The 20,496-nt window shown below is 45.4% G+C and overlaps 1 protein-coding gene across 4 annotated transcripts in view; it reads right to left on the bottom strand.

The window, feature by feature from the left end:
- Positions 1 to 20,496, bottom strand: part of ZFAT (zinc finger and AT-hook domain containing) — a 244,589-nt gene that overhangs the window by 10,721 nt on the left and 213,372 nt on the right. For all 4 annotated transcript variants that reach the window (XM_030764163.2, XM_089898687.1, XM_022555539.2 and 1 more), the window contains one exon: positions 1 to 20,496. This exon is cut by the window's left edge and continues 10,721 nt beyond it; it is cut by the window's right edge and continues 28,499 nt beyond it. The gene's annotated coding sequence lies outside the window, so the exon portion shown is untranslated.

Below are 20,496 nucleotides of genomic sequence, written 5' to 3'. Positions count from 1 at the left end.
TATGGGGTGGAGGTTCTCCCACTCTGGATTTCAGTGATCTTTCTCTCCAGGTATGGTGGACACTGGGTATGTTTTGAACACCCAGAACTTATTGATCCTTTTTTTCTGCTAACAGCACCTTGACTGCCCTTTGGAAGGCCACCCTCCTCTTACTATACATGCTTGTGGTAGCACAGACTCACTCCCTGGCTCCAGAAATGGAACATGTGAGCCAGCCAAGCCAATCAGAGCATTGCCCCCACTTTGCTGCAGTGACTGATGGACACCTAACAAGTCAGTGTTGAGATACAATGAAACTTCTGAGAAACAAAGCATGCTCCACTGGATTTGGAGTTATAAGAATATGACAATTGAGGCCCTGAACCAAGATGGCGGAGTAGAAGGACGTGCGCTCACTCCCTCTCGCGAGAACACCAGAATCACAACAAGCTGCTGGATAGTCATCGACAGGAAGACACTGGAACTCACCAAAAAATGAGTGCTCACTGAATCTGTAGCTGAATGAGTGAGTGCGCTCAGGTTCAGGATCTAGAATAGAGTGAAAGGGGAATTCCCTGGCCGTCCAGTGATTAGGACTCCGAGCTTTCACTGCCGAGGGTCTGGGTTCGATCCCTTGTAGGGGAACTAAGAACTAAGATCCCACAAGCCATGCGGCGTAGCCAAAAGAAAAAAAAAGAATACAGTGAAAGTATGACACAGAAGTATTCCCAGGATGGTGTGTAGGGTGCTATCACAGAGGAACATCATGAGATCTTTAGGAGCAGAAAGGAGATATCCCCCCAATACTGTGAGTCAAAAACCTAGCGTCCTTAAATTGCAACTATTATTTTTTTAATGATAAAGTATTAGGAATAACTTTTAGAATACTTCTTTCAAAGCCATCTCAGAGATCAATCATTACTCTCCGGTTCTTCACAAGTAAACAATCTGATTCTCAAAGCTCATATATACCCTCTCGACAGAAAGGTGAACTGGAGTGGTTGGTCACCAAAGATGAAAAGTCAATTTCACATCACAGCAAGAAAATCATTTTCCCAGAAGTTACACAGGTCAGCAGACAACAATATTCAAGCCTCTGGGCACTGGCCTTGGCCAGGGAAATAAATCTTGAATTTAAGGAAACTGCCCAAAGAGATTGGGGTGAAGTCACCTTTCTAGAAATTGACACGACCAGTAACAAAATGCAGAAGCTAAGTTCTCCAGCTTTGCAAGGTTAACAGAAATGTCTGTATAGATCGAAAACTGCAGGCCACCGGATGCTGTAACTTCTCCAAAATGAATAAAAATCCTGTCAATTATAAACTAGTGAGCTTGACTTCCATCATAAAAACTGTCAGTTGAAAATGAGAACCTTCTTTACAAGCCCAGCATTAAATATGACTTGACAAATCAGTCGTGTCCTGAGCTTGCCAGCGGCAATGAACTCGCAGCCCTGTGGTTCACCGTGCACGCGCTTCAAGACAGAGAAGTGAAAACCCGGTGGAAGAGAGCTGCAATGAGACATAGTTGATGATTCTGCCTTCTCTGCATCTCTCTTCTAATGAAAGAACCCTTCCCTTCACTCTGCCCTTCTCAGGCCACGTGATTCACTCACGGTTGACCTACTCAGGTTCCTTGGGTGGGTGGCATGTAGCCTACTAGCCAGAGCAGTCAGTAAACTCCATCCCTCACAACAGTGATTATTTCAGGTTTGCTCACATGACTCAAATCCTGTTGGTTCACAAACCAGCCCCCAGTACATGGAGGGCAAAGAGGCTGAAGAAAGAGGCCGACGCTCCAGACCAGTAGGCAGCATGTTTAATAGGCAAGGGGACTTGCTTAGGACCAGACTTGTCTTGGGCTACAAAATGAGTAGATGTCCACCCCAAGCCCCTGGATTCTTAAAAATTTACAGAGAGGCCTTTATAGGGTTCAGTCACATGCACCATCCATATGGTCTCAACCACACATGCTCTCTCAAGGCTGCGTCCTTGAAGACAGTTCCCCCTGTGGGAACGGTGGTCAGAGTGTACATTCCAAGGACAGGGGAGGGTCGAGGAGCCTCCAACTGCCCAGGTTCAGTCCTTGGCTCAACCTGTGGTCACATCCTCTCCATGACCTCCTTCAACAAACTCCACCCAGGGAAGTCAATCCTGTGACTCTTGCTGCAACTACTGAGAATGGGTCTCTCTTATCTCTAGGACTGAGAACCTGCTAGAATGGAGTTTCTTGAAGCCAGTACAAGGATAGAAGCTGTATAAGAATAAGGATATCAGGGTTTCCCTGGTGGCACAGTGGTTGAGAGTCCACCTGCCGATGCAGAGGACACGGGTTCGTGCCCCAGTCCGGGAAGATCCCCCATGCCGCGGAGCGGCTGGGCCCGTGAGCCATGGCCGCTGAGCCTGCGCGTCCGGAGCCTGTGCTCCGCAACGGGAGAGGCCACAACAGTGAGAGGCCTGTGTACTGGAAAAAAAAAAAAAAAGAATAAGGATATCAGAAGGAGGCAGAGCTGAGCGATGGAGCCAGAGCATGTGAGTGCACACTCATCGCTCCCTGGTCCCGCCCTGACTCAAGTTAGATCCACCCCTGACTTTTGCCATATGCCAGTAAATTCTCCTTTTTTCCCTAAGCTGCTTTGATTAACGTCCTGCCTCATGTAAACGCCGCACTCTCTGTGTCCTGAATAGCGCCTCTCCCCAAGCTGGAGACATTTAGGTTCATCCTCAACCAGCCCGGGAACAAGCCTGTTCAAGCAGAGGACTAGGGAACAGTAATTCAAAAGCTTTGACGGCTTTGCTTTACATGTTGCTGGTCCCCCCCGGGCCCCAGCGTCTATAACTCCAATTCTGCCTTGTTCATATAAACGAGCTCCCACCTGGTCTCCTGCTGTAGGGTCTGGGTCGTGTCTCACTCTGTGTGCTTTTGAAAGTTTGCCTTCAGGAAACTTGCGCACAGGCATAACTCCATCATCTTTGATTCCAAATTGCCTAGAATAGTGTCTGGGATGCAACAAAGGTCCATGAGATTCCTGATGATTCTAGCAGTGACCTCACTGATTATTTGTAGCAGATGGTGTTGGTGTCCTGCCCGGATCGTGTGACCCAGAGGGTGAGCTCATCCCCAGCTGTGGGTGCTGGCTGCTAATGGCTCAGATCTGCACCTTCCTCTGAAGGACTGCCCTTGGCTTACCTATGACAGCGTATCTCCCCGGAGCTGCCTAGAGGTTATACTTCCCCCACCGCAGGGAGGAGCTTCTAGACAACAGCTAATCTGCTCTAAGCCACCTTTTCGTCGGGCAAGACAACTACTGTGTCCAGTTCACACTCTTGCACTCCCTGTGGGATCAGCCTGACGCCAGGCTTTCTCTGAAGCCTTCTCCCTCACCCCATCCAAGTTTTATTGAGATGTAACTGACATGTAACATTGTATAAGTTTAAGGTATACAACTTGTTGATTTGATACACTTATATACTGCAAAATGCTTACCACCGTGGGGTTAGCCAATACCCTCTATCATGTCACATAATTACCATTTCTTTTTTGTGGTGAGGTTATTTCAGATCTACTCTTTTAACAACTTTCAAGTACATAATACCGTATTATTAACTATAAATCACCATGCTGTACATTAGATTCCCAGAACTTATTCATCTTACAGCTGGAAGTTGGTACTCTGACCAACATCTCCCCCTTCCTTCCACCCCCAGACCCTGGCAACCACCATCCTAGTCTCTGTTTCTATGAGTTCATGAAACCTAGTTTTGTCTCACTTCTTTTCTTGACCCATCCTGCTTGCCTCACTCCATCACAGGTCCCTCTTTTGAACAATCCCTCAATAAATTGCTTTCATGAGAACTTCTCAGACATGATTTCCAGGGATCTGGGCCCAAAACATTGATCGAGCAATACTTGTCAACGTTGGGATCATACAGACCAAGGAAAGGCCACACTGCACTACACAGAAAAGTTGTCATTTCATGGAGACACTGAAGCATGAACAGGATTTCACAGGTGGAGGTGAGGAAAAGGTGAGACATTGCACAGGGAACTCCATGAGGAAGGGCCCAGAGGCAGATCTGTGTAGTAGGAGCATTGGATAGACAAGAAAGGAGGGGAAGCCGAGAGAAAAATACTTAATTTTCATCTCCTCTGTTTTACTTGCAATACGTCCCCCTCCACGATGTCATGACTGGTCATAAATCACAAGTTCAAACGGAGTCACAATTTCCTTCCCATGGTGCTCATGCTGGAACCCAGAAGATTCAGCTGGAGGAACATGTGAATCAGTGCTGGGCTGAGTGTATGGAACGGAGAAGGATGACAAAGTTTTACACTCAACAGAGAAGAAGGAAAATATTTCCCCCAATGTATTTGTATTCACTGGAATACCCCCCAGGAGAAGGGATTTCAGAGACTAATCCCAAGAAGGGGAAATGAGGAGTAAAAGCCTTGTAATAGGATTAGGAAAGTAGGGGATGCAGTAAATAGCAGATAATTTAAAAGGGTAGAGGCCTGAACATGTTTGGATAGTTGTCACGAGCAATCATTTATTACTCAAGACAAATTTGTTGGGTTTGTATTATCCAGAGGCTGAGAGAAGCAGCACGCCCACGGTCAACACAGTAGTCAGGGTGGCCTAAGGCTTCACCAATCAACACCTAAAGTGTATTTCCCTTTGTTAAATAGTCCATAATGAACATTCCTGGGAAGAAAATGTTTTTTATTCATCTATATAAGTAAGGGTAGATCCTGAAGCCTACATGGAATAATTCAGGGAAAAGAGAAACTACAGAGAATAGGGCTTTCTCCAGTGCTTGTGGTAGAAATGGAGTCCAACACCCACAAAATTATAAATTCACAAATATCTAAAAGGAGAACCCACCGTACAGACCCCACACTTTGCCTCCTGAGAGCTGAAACCTGCAGGTGGTCTTAATAAATACAAGTAGATGCTCTATAGACACAAATTATCCAGTGATCAAAACTCAATAAACGTGAGGTCAGGGAGGCAACATGTAGTTGCAAGAAAAAGGATACACGAGAGAAGCCCCAAGTAATCTTTTTATTATACCTGGTACCTTCTCACTGCCCATGGCAGTAAAGTGGATGTTCAGCAAATACTCATTTCATTAAACTGAAGTTATCTTGCTCTACACCTTAAACCTTGTTAAGCTTAGGCTTCTTACCTGTAAAATGCCACCAGTAATAACCACTGTGCCTTGCTTCATAGGCTTATGTTAAATGAGATAATTCACGTGAACTGTTTCTGTAAACTCCCAGGCACCATGCAAACATATTCACCTTCTCTGAAAGCAGCAACTCCAAAATACTAGCATGTGAATTATTTTTTATTGGTCAGAAATGAAAGGAAGGTCAAAATAGTGACTTAACTATACTGCCAAAAACACAAGAGATAGGGGAAAAAACTGTGTGCCATGAGAACAGCATTAACCTATGGCAATCGCTTTTTATTGCCTGCTTTCCATGCTCTGTTCCAAGCTTGGCATAGTTAGCTTTCTGAGGAAGCAGATGGAGGTTGGTGGATATGTGACCTGCCCACAACAATTACACAGCTTTACAGTGCTTTAAATCATCCCAAAGATAAAAATCAAAAACAAAGTTTTGGAGCTTGTCAAAACTAGTCTAATTAAAGCAGCAAATGTGCTAGTTGACAACTGTGTCTCTGCAATGAGATAATGCAGACACTGCTGGCTGCAAGGCATGCTGGGATCTTCCTGACATGGCTGGTGGGAGGAAGGATAAGGAAGGTGTTCAGGAGCACAGTGGGCTGAGGCTTGGCTGGTCCTGACTGTAAGGCTCAAGAAAGTCTAAGCTTAGGGGGACAGGGAGTGGGAGGTCATGGCAGTTCACTTGGGTAGAAGACCCTAGCCTGCGGTTGCATTGGTAACGGTGGTTACAATTTTGGATCTCAGGAGCTGTCCGAGGTCCTGAGAATACAGGCTTGAATCGAAGCCTCAGTAGCTCAGAAACTAACAGGCTAGTAGAGAAGACAAAAACATAATCAAAGCAATTTGGCACAATTATAGCAGCATATGCCATTTATTCATCCTCTACCCTGTGCCAGACAGTGTGTTAGGCATTGCTTCATTGTTTGACACCATCAAACAGAAACAGTCTTAAACACGACATCTTACACTGACCCCTGCCCACATTTAAATGAGCATGTATAAGAAAATTTCCAGATGCCAGGCATATTGCTAAGAATTTTCTATAAATTACCTCATGAGCCACAAAAGTACAAGGGTGGTTCCCAGAAGCCACGTTTTACCACCTGGCCTGACTTTCCTGACAACAGATTCTTGTACTGAATACTTTACTCTAAATGGGCTAATGACAATGCCTTTCCTGGGAAAAGCATTTTTCTTAGTCTGCTATTTTTGCTTCATTCTGTCTCTTGAACAGAGGAGATTAAAACTAGGGATTTTTTTTTGTGGTCTTGAGGACTGAGAAACAGGTAAATCAAACTGCAGTGAGAAGTATACAATAAATCTGCAGAAAGAAGCAAAGATGAAGGATGGAAAATCTTTCTGATTTCTTACAGTTCTACAAACCATGGGCTCATATCAGCGGCCTAGTTATATCTGCCCCCGCTTTGGAATCCATTACATATCCCTGAAACTTAAAGACAAATATTCCTATTTGGTTAAACTAGTTTAAGTAAGTCTCTTTTCTTGCAGTAAGAGTCCTAACTAATGCATCTCCCAAAGACACCTAGATTGTAAACAGGGATTCAGCACAGTCTCTCAGACAGAAGAAAGACTGGGCTCTGAACCTACCACACATTTTACCTCCTTACGCCACCTTTCCTGACTCTCTCTGTACACCCTCACCTTATGCTCCAGCCAAACCAAAGGACTGACAATTATTTAAACTCTCCCTACAGCCTATCATCTACCTGTCATTGTAAATGTTGATCCCCGTGCTTAAAGTTCCCTTCCCTTCTTGGTCTGGTACACTTGTATCTATCATGCAAGACTCAGCTCAAAAGCACTTCCAAGGCTCAAATATGGGTTTTATGTCTCCCACTGAGGTTTCCATACTAGTACACCTGGCTTTTCCAGTACCCCAGCCTACTGCCAGGTTGCATATCCCCCTTCTGTGCACATAGCCTTCTGACTGTTAACTTGTCAGTCTCCCTCACCACAGCAGGCAGCAGGGACCAAGTCTTTCATCTCTTTATCTCCACCATCTGGCAGAATGCTTAGCACTTAGCAAGAACACAAGTAAAGTTTTCTTTGTTTGAATAAACATTAAAACTAACATTTTTGGCTTTATACATTTCTTCCAGTACTGTGAAAGATGGTTGAAACCTGGTGACGTGGGGGAAAAACAACCTGACTGGAAATCAAGATACAACAAACTGGGTTTATTTGGATAAACCTCCTATCACCGGGGGATAACTGAATTGAGAAAAATTTCAGAGATTAGCTAGAAACACAGTCTTTGCTGCTGGGCAAACTTCCCCCTACCTTTTGCCTGCAGCTTTCTTTGCCCCTATATAGCTCGGTCTCTATACAGCAGCCAGAGTGATCTTTCTGGAAAATGTAAATCAGATTATAACACTATTTAGCTTAAAACCCTTCCATAGCTTTCCATTGCCTCCAGAATAAAATCCAAATACTTTATAACAATCTAACCCAAGTGCATCTCTCTCACTTCATCTTGTGCCATTTCCCCTCACTCTTGTTTCAGAAACTTTACTTTCCTTCCATTTTAACTTACCAAGCTGGTACCTGCCTTAGGGCCATTGCATTGTTTTTTTTTTTCCCCCAACCCACATTTTCAAATGACTAAATCTCATCCCAAATAACATCTTTTCAAAAAGTCTATCCTGTCTCTTTAGTCTAAAGTAGTCTGACCCTTTCCCCATCACTTCCTGTATCAGTCCCCTCTTCTGTTAGTTTCACATCTATCATCACCTTAAGTTTTTTGTTTTTTTCTTGCGGTACGTGGGCCTCTCACTGCTGTGGCCTCTCCCGTTGCGGAGCACAGGCTCCGGATGTGCAGGCCCAGCGGCCATGGCTCACGGGCCCAGCCGCTCTGCAGCATGTGGGATCTTCCCGGACCAGGGCACGAACCTGTGTCCCCTGCATCGGCAGGCGGACTCTCAACCACTGCACCACCAGGGAAGCCCCCTTGGATAACTTTTTAATGGCAGCCCCATAATGCAGACACTGAAGTTGCACATGTCTGATGTCAAGGTTGATCAGCACAAGCCCAGTTGAGTATATTTACCCTGAGTAGAAATGAAACTCAATCGTTGACTTTATAATCATCTCTGGAGCTTTTCTATCCTGTCCATTTTACGGCCTGGAAAGTGCATCATAAAATGAATGTATCTGTGTACCTTCCCTTGAATTTGTCTCTGCACCAACCTATGCAGAGAGGGAGTGTCTGGGTTTATCTAACATTAATAACAGCCTTGCTCTTGGTCCCATGGCCCTGGCTCAGCAGGGAGGGTAAAAGTTCAAGCCTAAGTGGACTACTGTTTATCCTCAGCCCTCCTTCCCAAGCCGTCAATTAGACTCTTCCAGAAAGAAATGGCTGTCAGAATCATGACCCTCCCAGCATTTAGCAGAGGCAGTATTTTAAAAGATTAAGGGACTGTGGCCAAGACTGCTTCTCCCCATACTATATGTATTTCTTCGTGCAATTACCTAACCTCTTTAAATCTAGTTTGGCTAATTCCACATTACAAGTTCTTTTTTTCTGTAACATTTTGAAATTATTTCTCCACTGTCTTCTTGACCCCATTGTTACTGTTGAGATATTTAATGCCAAGGTGATTTGTATTCCTTAGGGTTTGGTCTGTCTTCTCTCTCTGTAGAAACTTTTCGAGAAAGAGGAAAGCCTGGTGCTTAAGAACCCAGACTCCACAGCAAGAGACTGCTGGCTTCAAGAGTCATCTCACCCATGGCATGAGATCTTGGGCAAGTTACTTAAAACCCTCAGAAAATATTTACCTCCCCAAACTTGAATTTGAATTATACTGGCTTGCATATAAAAGCAAGTCACTGGCCTTATGAATGAAGCACGACAACTGCCCCACATCTATGCTTTCATGCCCCCTTAGACCTGGTAATGAGCAGAAAACCATAACGGATTTCTTATTGCAAGGAGTCTGCAAAGGAAATCAACCGTCAGAGGAATGGACGTATGTGAGGACTGGGGCAGATCTTGTAAGGACCCTGTTCATAATCGTGTGCGGGGGTGATAATGCCTAGTAGCATCATGTCGGAATAGAGAATGCCTCCAATCCCAGAGGGCACCAGAACTGCCTGGACCGTGGAGCAAAGCTGGTCTTTGGAGCTGACTGATAACACACTGATCTAGCTGAAACCCCACATGCACGGATGGACTCCCTTCAACTCTTCCAGGCGTAGACTTTGCAGCGATACTGAATTGGGTTCAGATTCCGCTTTCTGTCACCCTATTCATTTTATGGCCAAGTAATATAACGGCTCTATGCCTCTGTTTCTTCATTATAGAGTAGGGCCTGCTGTGAGCACAGATCAAGCACCTACCCTAAGCCAGCTGCTGTTTGGAAAGAGTCAGCCATGCCTCTAACCTCCAGGATTTCACAGTGGCACAGAGAGACGAGCAGACGTACAATTACAATAAGGTGACAGGGCCGTGGTAGAGGCAGACGCAAGCGAGGGAGCATGGACAGCTTCTTCGTAAACCTGAACTGCAATCTCTTTTTCTATTGATCTCTCAGCATGAAATCAATCGCTAACTCAAGCTTTCAATAATCACAGCACAAAAAAAAAAAGAAAAAAAAATAATCACAGCACAGTGCTATTATAGCAGCTACTTTAGGGATACATGATCAACCCAGAATCTACCCACGTCTTTCCTTTTGTGCTTAACACAAACGGCTCTGGCAGGCAGTCAAAGGATTGGTTCTCCATCCTTCTGCATCTCGAAGACGTCCTTCTGACCTCAACTTCTGTCACGAACTGCACCACCAAAGTAAGCCAGAGCCCGAGGCATGCTGGGAGCTTGGAGCCTGAGTCCATGGAGAGTTAGGAGAGAGCAGGGAGTTGGCAGGAACGGGGCAGAGGAAATTGTGCCAGTGATTGGGATGATCCCAGCGAAGAATGGTCATTGACAAGGGCCATAGAGAGTGTTAAAGGGATCTGGGTGAATGGGAAGTTGGTATGGCCCAGGATCACGCTATGTCCAGGGACTTGGAAACCTGACCAGGAAAAGGACAAGAGTAATGTTTCCTTCATCTCTGTCTCTCCCAGCACGGCAAGCGCAGGGCCCCAGTACCTATCTGTCAAATGAATTAATGAATAAATAAATCAGTAGACAAACAAAAATGGATTCCTCCAAGCCTGGAGGTAAACTTTCAAAGGCAAGATTACATGTCCCTTGGTCTTGTTGAGAGAGTGTATATGCTAAAGAGCGCTGAGTCTTTATCAATTTAAACCTTCCCCAGAGAAGCAGAAACCGGGAGAAGCCAAAAGGCGGTATTTACAGAAGAAGCCCAGGTTCTGCTCAGTCTGACACGTTTGTTGCAAACTCAGAAGCAGCTGAGGAATTTGCTGCCCTAGCCTCAGATGGCAGAGGCTGGGGCCGCCAGGAACAGGCCCTGGCAGTAGCATTTTAATGCAAGTGGAATCAAGCAGGATCCCATCCCCCGTGCCTGCCAACGGCGAATGAGCTAACAGAACAGGCCACCGTAGTACGTCCTGGGTACGAAGGCACATCCAGGGGGTGGGGCTGATAGCACAGACCTGGTCACAGGATCCCACACACTGAGGTCCAGGCAGTCCCTCTAGAATGCTCTGTGCAAACACACACACTTTGCATTGAGACAACTACAGTGTACTAGGAAGAGGCTGAATTTATTTGGCTAAACTAGTGGCTGTGATATAAGGTAAGCCAGGGGCCCAGAGTTGGAGGAAAACAGGCTGGAATCCCATTGGCTTCTAAATGACGGACGATGGCAAGTTTTCGAGCCCCTTTGAGCCTTGGTTTCCTTATTTGTAAAACAGGAATAATAAGATTTGCAGCAACATGGATGGACCTAGAGAATATTATACTTAGAGAAGTAAGTCAGACAAAGACAAATACCATACGATATCACTTACATGTGGAATCTAAAAAATAATACAAATGACTCTAAAACAGAAACAGAGTCACAGATATAGAAAACAAACTTATGGTCACCCAAGGGGAGGGGGAGAGGCAAGTTAAGAGTATGGGGTTAACAGATATTGTACACGGCTATAGACAAAATAAACAACAAGGATTTACTGTATAGTACAGGGAATTATATTCAACATCTTATAATAACCTATAGTGGAATATAATGGGGAAAAAAAGTAACTGAATCACTATTCTGTACACCTGAAACTAACACAATATTGTATATCAACTATACTTCAATTTAAAAAAAGACCAGAAAAAAAAAAAGAATATCCACCTCGTAGGGTGGTGGAAATGTGAGAATTAAATAGGACGATACATGTAAAGCAGCAGCCCCAGCTACTCTCCCACCAGCTAACCACTGATTCACAAGAGAGCCCGCAGCATGGAATAAAACCCAGATACAGCATGGCTCTAGGAGAGGTGTGGTGCCATTTGGGCACCTGGAAGGCACCAGCACACCCTGCCCACGGCAGAAGCTTGAGTATGTTCACAGTGACTGTGGCAGCAGAAACCAACCAGCTGGCATGTGCTACAACCAGAGCAGCGTAAAATACGGAAGAGCTGTTTCTGAGAACTTGTGAGACACCACTGGGGCCTCTCAGAAATAACCAAAGTGCTTCTTTATGTGGGAGTGTTGAGACAGCCAAATGGGACGGCTTATCCTTGAGGTGAATCCAGCAAAGCAAAGCCGGGAGTAGACCATGTGCCAGGAGCACATGGTCACGCCAAGCCAGGGCCACCGCCAGGCCAGCCAGAGTTGAAGCGATGGGTGATGCTGCCCAACCGCAGCTTGTTGGGGGGATCCAGGGACATGAGGGATTCCTCTGTGAAGTGGAGACATGATTTCTCCACATCGAATCCCCACTTAATGCTCCGCGGGCGGTTTATTGAATTTTGTCTTAAGGAATACAAAGCACGTCAGTGTGTCTGGGACACACCGTGCAATCAGTGAGTGTTCCTTGAGTTGACTTACAACAGAATGTATAATTTTATTGCCTCAGGGATGTCATTCAAAAGGTTTTGGAAACCACTTCCGTGTAATTAGTGAAAACGATCAGGTAGCTACGAAAACAACAGCACATTACGGCGGAAGAGGTGGTTGCTCCTGGAATGCACATTTCAAAACAATTTCCCAACTATTTCCTGACTGGATCACCTTATTCTAACTGATCAAATTAGGTGAAACAGGAATTATTAGGTATATTACACTGGTGAGGATGCCTCCACAACTGGAACTCACGGACCCTCGGATTTCCACAGTTCATGGATTTGGCAGGTTTGAGACAAGCTTGCCCAAACCTCGAGGGACGGGAAGCCTCCTGTCCGACAGCCGATTCCACATGCAAAGTGCTGGACAAACTGTAGGACGTCAAGCCACATCAGTCCCCCGCCCACCCACTAGTGGACAATGTGTTCAAAGTGACTTTCTGAGTTAGCAAAAATACCGTCCCACCAAGACTGGTCTCTAACACTGCAGTGTGTGCTGTACTCCACAGCCAAGGAGATCCCAGGAGAATAAAGAACTGAGACACGGGCCTGGACAGAAAGGAACCAGTCAGGCCTGAAATCATATTGATTTCTTGACCCTAATTCAGCTCCTCGAATGCATGGCTCAATGACCTGTAACACTGACAAACGAAATTCATCTTCTTGTTAATTGGGGTGTTTGTATAAGGTGTCTCCCTCCCCTGTGTGGTCCCCACAGCATTCAGAGAGGAGGGGGCTCTCCAGGAGAGCAGGGGCTCTGTGATGAAGCTCTGAGGATTCTTGGGAGCGTTTGGTGCAGACACATCTGAGTTCAAATTCCAACTTGCCTATTTACTCTTTGGTAACTTTAACAAATCACTGGGCTCCACCTATGAAATGAGGCAACAACAGTAATTGTCCATGTAATTGTATACATCTATTAGGGTTCTCTAAGAGCTATGTACAATTATATGTGCAATTGCTAGATACAATAACGTATGTTTGTGAGTCAGAGCTCATTCGACGCCTTCCCTGCCATGTCCTTGCTGTGTGGCTTTTGACAATGCCCTTGACCTTCCTGGCGTTCATTCTCCTCAGCTGTAAAAATGGGGATGATAACCGTATCTCCGGCACCGTTGATGTGAGGATTAAATGAGATTCTATATAAAGCAATTAGCACAGTGCCCACCACATAGTAGGCACCCAAACAATGTCAGCTACTCACAATAATAATTGTATTATTTTTATTATTGTTATCACCAGTCTGTGGAGGAGACGACCTATAAATAGTTGTGATAAAGCACATTTGCCCTAATCATGAGGGAATTCCAGGGCAGAGTGACTAACACCGGGCACTTGAAGGACAAGTGTCCCACAGGTTGGAGCAGCTGAGAGAGGGAGGGGAAAAAAGGAGAAACAAAAACATAAGGAATATGGGCACTAAAACCAGGAGAGAGTTGAGCGCCGACGAAACGCTAACATATTTTAATTTCACTTAAATGTCACACACACGGATGCACACACACATACACATACAACCCTAAACTAAAGACAGTAAAACAAAGGACTCTTGAAACAAGTTGATAAATGTAAGAAGTCCAGAGCACCAACAGCTATTTTGAATGACGTGCTCAGAAAACACAGTATTCTAGATTCACGGGCTTCCGTCCTCATGAGATGAATCTGCGCTTTGAAGCCAACAGGCTGGGTCCTGTTGGCAGCTCTGCCCCCAGTAACAATGTCACAAAGTCACTCTAGACCTCAGTTACCTCATCTTGAAAGTATTGTTTAAAAAATTACAGAGAAAGCATGGAAAGCCCCAAGCAGAGTATCTGGCACACGATAGATGCCCAGCAAATGACACAGCTAATAATGACAGCAAATACCAATACAGGATCTGCTAGGTACCAGATCTCAGCACTTGAAATAGGCACTCATTCATGTGTCATGATTAGCCCCTGTGAAGGAACTACCACTATTATGCCTGGTTTACAAAAGAGAAATAGAAGGAAGGTTAATAACTTGTTCAAAGTCACACAGCCAGTCAGTGGCAGAGCTGGGGTCCAAATTCAGGCAGCCTTAACTTTTACCTCCACTGCCTCTCCCAGTGTAATAATGAGGGTAGCAGAAGAAGCACAGGTTCTTAGAAAGAAAAAGCCTAGGATTTTATTTGTTCAACAAACCTTTACTGAGGGCGTTATCTGGGCCAGGTGTCAGGCCAAGCACTAGGTATACAGTCATGGGGGAATCAGGTGAATTTCTCCCATAAATTCATTGTCTTCGAATTCCTAATTGTGGGTAGAAAAAGGGAAGAAGCTACAGTGGTGTACTGGAGCCAGCTCACGTGGGCTTGCAAAAGCCGATTATTAAATTTTCAGAAATTTTGCAAGGTGGTTGTTAAAGCCAGCCATTATTGAAAATTAGATTACAGAAACATAATTAATTATATTAATAACAAAGATAATAAATTATAAAACTTCACCACTTGCTAATTATTTTGCTACAGTTTACTGTATCTATGCTTTTAAGGTAATTTGCATCTATTGCCTGTTTGGTGGAAAAACTATTAGTGATGCATCTCTTCCCAACTCCAAGTTCAGTGGCATCGTATTGGTAGCTTGAAATCAGTTACGGTGGGAGTGTTTACATCACAGAAGTCAGCAAACTCTACAAACCGGTGCTTGACTTAGTGTTTTGTTTATTGTTTAGACTTTGAAAAGTGATGGAGAAAATGGCAATCATATATGTAAATACTTTGTTGTGAGTAGCACAGAATCTGAGGAAATAGTCTAGCATTCCAAAACTACTATCCATCTGACTCAGCAAAGAAGCTGCCCAGGCTGTTGAAAATTGAGTGAAATCTTGACACACAATTCCATTGTTTCACGTTCATCTTATTCATTAACGTATGCAAAACTATCAACTAACGTTCCTGTTAAAACTACTCATTCATCAATTACAACGATAGGCTGCCTACAGATAAAACCAATGAAAAGTAAAGCTGTAACGACATAAAAAAAAAACTATAAAAAGTTGGCAAAAATCATCCCCAGCGTTCTGTAAGAATCTACTGGCTATATGGAATTTATAATAAAGAATATATTGTATATTTTACTATTATTTATAAATTGTGTGCCACGCATCTTTTATATAAGTAAAATTTATAAACTTATGTGTGTGTGTATATGCATACATTCTTCCCATAGAGCCACTTGTTAAACATTTACCAGCAGGCTTCTGGAAGAGGGTGAATTAGGGAACTCCCTGGTGGTCCAGTGGTTAAGACTCCGCGCTTCCACTTCAGGGGGCGCGGGTTCGATCCCTGATTGGGGAACTAAGATCCCACGTGCCATGTGGTGAGGGCCAAAAAAAAAAAAAGAGGGTGAATTAGATCTAATTCACAGGGGATGTGAGACAGGCTTGTATATTTAGAAAATGTGCTTCTGAAAATATTTTTAGGCCTCCCCACTTCCGCCATTGAGAGCTTAGTCTTACCATTATAAGCCCACGTGTCACTCAGGGCTTTCTTCACCTAGAGATAGAGGTAAACTTGGCCTAAACACCTCCCTGCCTGGAGTATGTGTACCCAGGGCCCTCCCCAGCGCTTTGGTGAACCCCTGCCCTGTCTTCCTCTTGGTGGATTCAATTCACTTCTTCTCCTTGCATGCTTGTTGTTTTGGCTTAGCTTTGGCCTGACCTGGGCAGAAACCCCAACTTCCAAGGAGCTCTTTCCCAAGAATAGTCCACCAAGCAAAATAACAAGAGTCAAAAAGATTGTACTAGGGAACCAACGCCCCAGGAAGCAGCTCTTATGATGAATGGGATTCAATGGAAAAAGTATTCCAGTTTCCTCACCCCTTAGGTGGGCAAACTCTGAGGCATGTTTCTCACGGTTTCCCCAAGGTGCCCAGAAGAATTACCTGCCAGTTTCCCTTGGAAATAATCTGCTCAACACACCTCGATTGTCTTTCTTCCCTTTCTCGGCTCTCTTTCCTTACTCCCCTACTGCTATTTCCTGGGATCATCTCCCACCAAGCAAAGCAGAATCATTGTTTCAGGGCTATAATGGATGGACTGCAAAAAAATGGTCCCAGTTCTTCAGCTCTTACTGTATCCAAGCCCTTACAATGTGACTTCACAGCTCTTCCCATCAGCCTTGCGGATGCCATTCGTCAGTGGAACGCAGTGAAGGGTCAGTGTGCCATTTGTGAACCTGGGCTTCAAGAAGTGAGGTGCACTTCCACTCTCTCTTTCTCAATCCTTCACCATCAGACATGCAGCCTGCTGGAGTATGAGACGATTGGAGCAAAACCAAAATCAGCCCTGTTGCCCAAGCTGAGGACCAGAGAGAGAGTCCAGCCAAAATTAGCAAAAATTACCTTGCCAAATTTCACCTGACTACAGATATACAAGTGAGCCCAGCCAAGCCCAGTTCAGGTCAGTAGAACCAGTCAGCTAATCTACAGGTCAGTAAACAAAAGTAAATGTTAATTGCTGTATGCTACCAAGCTCTATGCTTGGTTGTTACATGCAATGCCACAGCTAAAAGATAGCCTGGCTATGAGTCACATTTTTCTGTTTCTTTCTATGTCTAGTAATTTGGTATTGCATCCTAGACATTACTAAAGATATACTGTAGAGACTCTGGATTCCGTTATGTTCCTTTTAGATTATTGATTTTCATTTTAGCAGGCAGGCAGTTAACTTGGCTGATCTCAAACTCCAAACCTTGTCTCCCCTTCAGGAGCCAGCAGAGAAATTTCTACCCAGTTCTTTTCATTTTAGCTGGACTACCTGGATTTGCCCCAAGAATGCATAATTGAAGACAGAAATTTAGGCAGAGTTTATATATAGAATTTAGGCTGCCCCCTCTGTGTTTCTCTCCTTTACAGATTTCTCCTCTCACTCTAGAGATGTGGTGATTGTCCCAAACTCAGTCCTCTCGATCCCTCAAACAGTAAAACTTCAAGTATCTATCTGAATTTTTTGCTATAACTTGAACTTGCTCTCAGGTGCAAAGGTATAAAATGGGAAATTCAGTCAGGGATGATTCCTTCTTCAGGTGTCAGATCCCCTCTAATTTCTGCCTGTTTTTGTCACTCTCCAAGGCCTTCACATAGTGCTTTTTAAAAATATTTTGTCCAGAGTTTACAATTGTTGCTAGAAGGAGCGTTGGTCCATTACAAATGACTCCACAGTTACTAGAAGCAAACTTTCGGCAATAGACACCCGATGAGCTGATAGAACCACAGCTCTTCCTAGCATGGCAGCTTGAATTCAAATAAGCAAAAGAATCTCTAAGTTGGAGGTCATCTAGTGTTCGCTCAATCGATGTTGCTGAATTAAATTGAACAACAAATGTTGGGATCTCAGGGACTGATTTGTACAGCTGTAACATGGCTCTAATCAACGGCTTACTGACTGTTGTTCAGACTGGTGCTGCAGGAAATGTCTGTGCGCCAGTCCTGAGAGCCCAAAGATCAAGGGACCTGGGAGGATGGAATGCTTTTGCTCAGAACCAGGCTGGAAAATCATCTCCCTCCCATAACAAGTTGCCACAATTCTAACACCTTTAGGAAAGTCAGAGAAGTTCACAGAACTTAAGGGAAGGTTGCAAGAGGCAATAAAGGAACACTGCAGTTTGGAGCTTCTGAGAGCCAGAAGACATATTCTCGTAAGGAGAATGTCCTAGTGTATTTGGATATAAATATATGACCACACAGTTTATCATTCAAAACAGGGCACCTGTGAGAGTGGAAGGGGCTTCTAGTAATAATTATGCCATGGCAACAGGCCTGAAATAATACCACTGCAGTCAAATTGGTATGTATAAAACCCTGAATGGCAATGGGTGTGGTATTGTGTGATGGTGTTGGGTCTCTCATGGGCACATTGGAAGATGGTGTATCCCTGATTCCCTACAAGCAATAAAATCATGGCCAGTGCAGTTGTTACCCAGTCATCTTGGGTACCAAGAGCATAGCTCTAGATGGTCCTGGAACTTCAGCACTGGGCACTTGGCAAAGGCAGGAGGCTGGAAGAGATACACTGGCCCGTGGAGCTGGAGCAGGTTTAAAACTAAAGATAGCCAAATACCCCATTTTCAGTGTCCAAAGGAGCCTGGAAAATGCAGACTTGAGTCACATAGAAGCTGATATCCCAAGTAGATTGAACATGGCAAGCAACACCCACACTGTGGCAATTCTAGAAGCCATGCCATTCTAACTGGTTTCATTCATTCATCCATTCCTTCCATAAACATTTATTGATCCAGGGCGCTGGGCTAGGAGCTGAAGACACAGTGCAGTTTGAAAGGCACCCCGGTTCACAGGGGCCAGGGTCTGGCCTCAGCAACTGGGGCTCTGAGGGCTAGTCAGGTGGTCAGGGCTCTGCTGAGATGCTGAGGTTCAGTCCTGGGCTTCAAGGCAAGCAGAGAGCTGGCAAACAAACAGGAACTGTGGCACAACTCTGATTACAAAAAAGCGTGCACCTTGGGATGGTGCTGAGAGTTTATGGCTGGTGTACCTGTGAGTAAGAGTATCACTTCTGCAACTTCTGTGCACCTGAAGTCGGGCTGAGATGCACTGACTCCCAGACCCCGCCTGCCACTGGCTTGTGAACGATAATAATCAACAAGTCAAGTCAGCGGGACAGACATGCTGAGCCTGAGGGAGGATGCTCGGCTGGGTGGGGAAGCGGGGCCGGGGGTGAAAGACGGGGGCCAACGACCCAGTCTACACATTACACCGATACCATCCCATCCCCTCAACACCCTGTAAGGTGGACAGCCCCATCCCTAGTACAGAAAACTAAAACTCAGGGGCGTTCATCCACCTATGGAGGTTAGAGAAAGAGCCAGAAATGAAACAAGCGCCACACCCTCAAGGGCCGACTCTCCTTCCAATCATCGACGCCTCCCGAACTAGAGGAAAGGGCTGGCGCAGAGCTGAGTCTGTGAGTGCTCGGTTCCCAAGGCTGAGGAAGTGAGGACAGCTCTGTGTGCCCTGGAGACACCCGTGGAGGGTGCTGGCGCGCCCCGGAGTCCGGAATAGAGCGGGCGGCAAGTAAAATGCAGGACGCTCAGGGGCTGGGCTGTATCTGTCCCCTCGTTGACAGCAACCAGAACCAGGAACAGCGGTAAATTAAATCCAGGCCTCCAAGCTGAGACCTGAAAACGTCTAGAGCTGCGCTTTCCCCCCGACAGTTGCCCTCAAAGTCAAGGACAACTGCTATGAACAGAGACACTGCTTACACAGCCAGGTGCCAGTGAGGATGAATGCATCCAGGCAGGGGCTCTGACCCTGGGGAGGTTGGGGGCTGGCTGGGGGACATTTGTCAGCTGAGCTTTGTCTCATTCCAGCGCCCTGAGGAGATGCCTGGCTCTGGTGCTCAGACCTGGGTCCAAATTCTGGCCGTACCACTCAGGCTTCTCGTCTGCGGAATGATAGTGACGACTTCCACTTTCCAGGACATCCAGAAGCTGGGAGCAGAGGCTGTTAGGGTCCACCTGGATCCCTTCTGCCACAGGTGCACCCAACCCCCAGCTGCTTCAAGGACTACGGGGAATTCTACCCCACAAGAGCCTGGGAGGTTACACACCTGCCCCAGGTGGCCAGTGACTATGATGGACATAAAAAAGCCCAGCCCTCTTGTCTCAAGAGGGGACAATTCTGTGGCACAATTTACACTCCAGAGCCCCTCTGTGGATCCGGCCCAGGCTAGACTTGCCACCTTTCCTGGGACCACATCCTTGTTCCCCTCCTTCCCCCTCCCTACCTGTCAGGGGTTCTCCAGAGAACAGACCAGTAGGACATACGAGCTGATGCTGTAATCCAGAGGTGGAATTTCTTCTTCAAGGAAACCTCAGTGTTTGCTCTTAAGACCATTAACTCATTGGGTGAGGCCCACCCACATTATTGAGGGTCATCTCCTTTACTTCAGGTCAACTGATTATCAGTATTAACCACATCTACAAAATATCTTCACACCTAGATTAGTGTTGAATTACATCACTAACTGGGTACTATATCCCAGCCAAGTTGACACCTTAAACTAACCCATCACACACCCACCTTCTTCACTCTCTCACAAGTTTTGCCTGAAGATCACACCCTCATTAAATCACATGCACCTGAACCCTTGCCTCAGGCTCTGCTTCCAGGGAACCCAACACGAGATAAAGGTTAAACTGCCCACAGGTCTCTCAGCAACCTGACCACTGATCCCTTCTTAAGGTATTTGATGATCTGGGCAAACAAATCATCCCATGTCCTAAACGCAGTTACATTTTCGTGGAGGACTGTTGGAGAGAAAAGGGACTTTGGGACCCAAAGGAATGTGTTCTATGCTTAGACTCTGGGTGACTTTCTC

The sequence above is a fragment of the Delphinapterus leucas genome, chromosome 17 (genome assembly GCF_059928025.1).
Source record: "Delphinapterus leucas isolate spDelLeu-1000000601 "Yukka" chromosome 17, BTC_Dleu_Yukka2, whole genome shotgun sequence".
NCBI classification, from domain to species: domain Eukaryota; kingdom Metazoa; phylum Chordata; class Mammalia; order Artiodactyla; family Monodontidae; genus Delphinapterus; species Delphinapterus leucas.
This window is presented reverse-complemented; position numbering and strand designations above follow the sequence as displayed.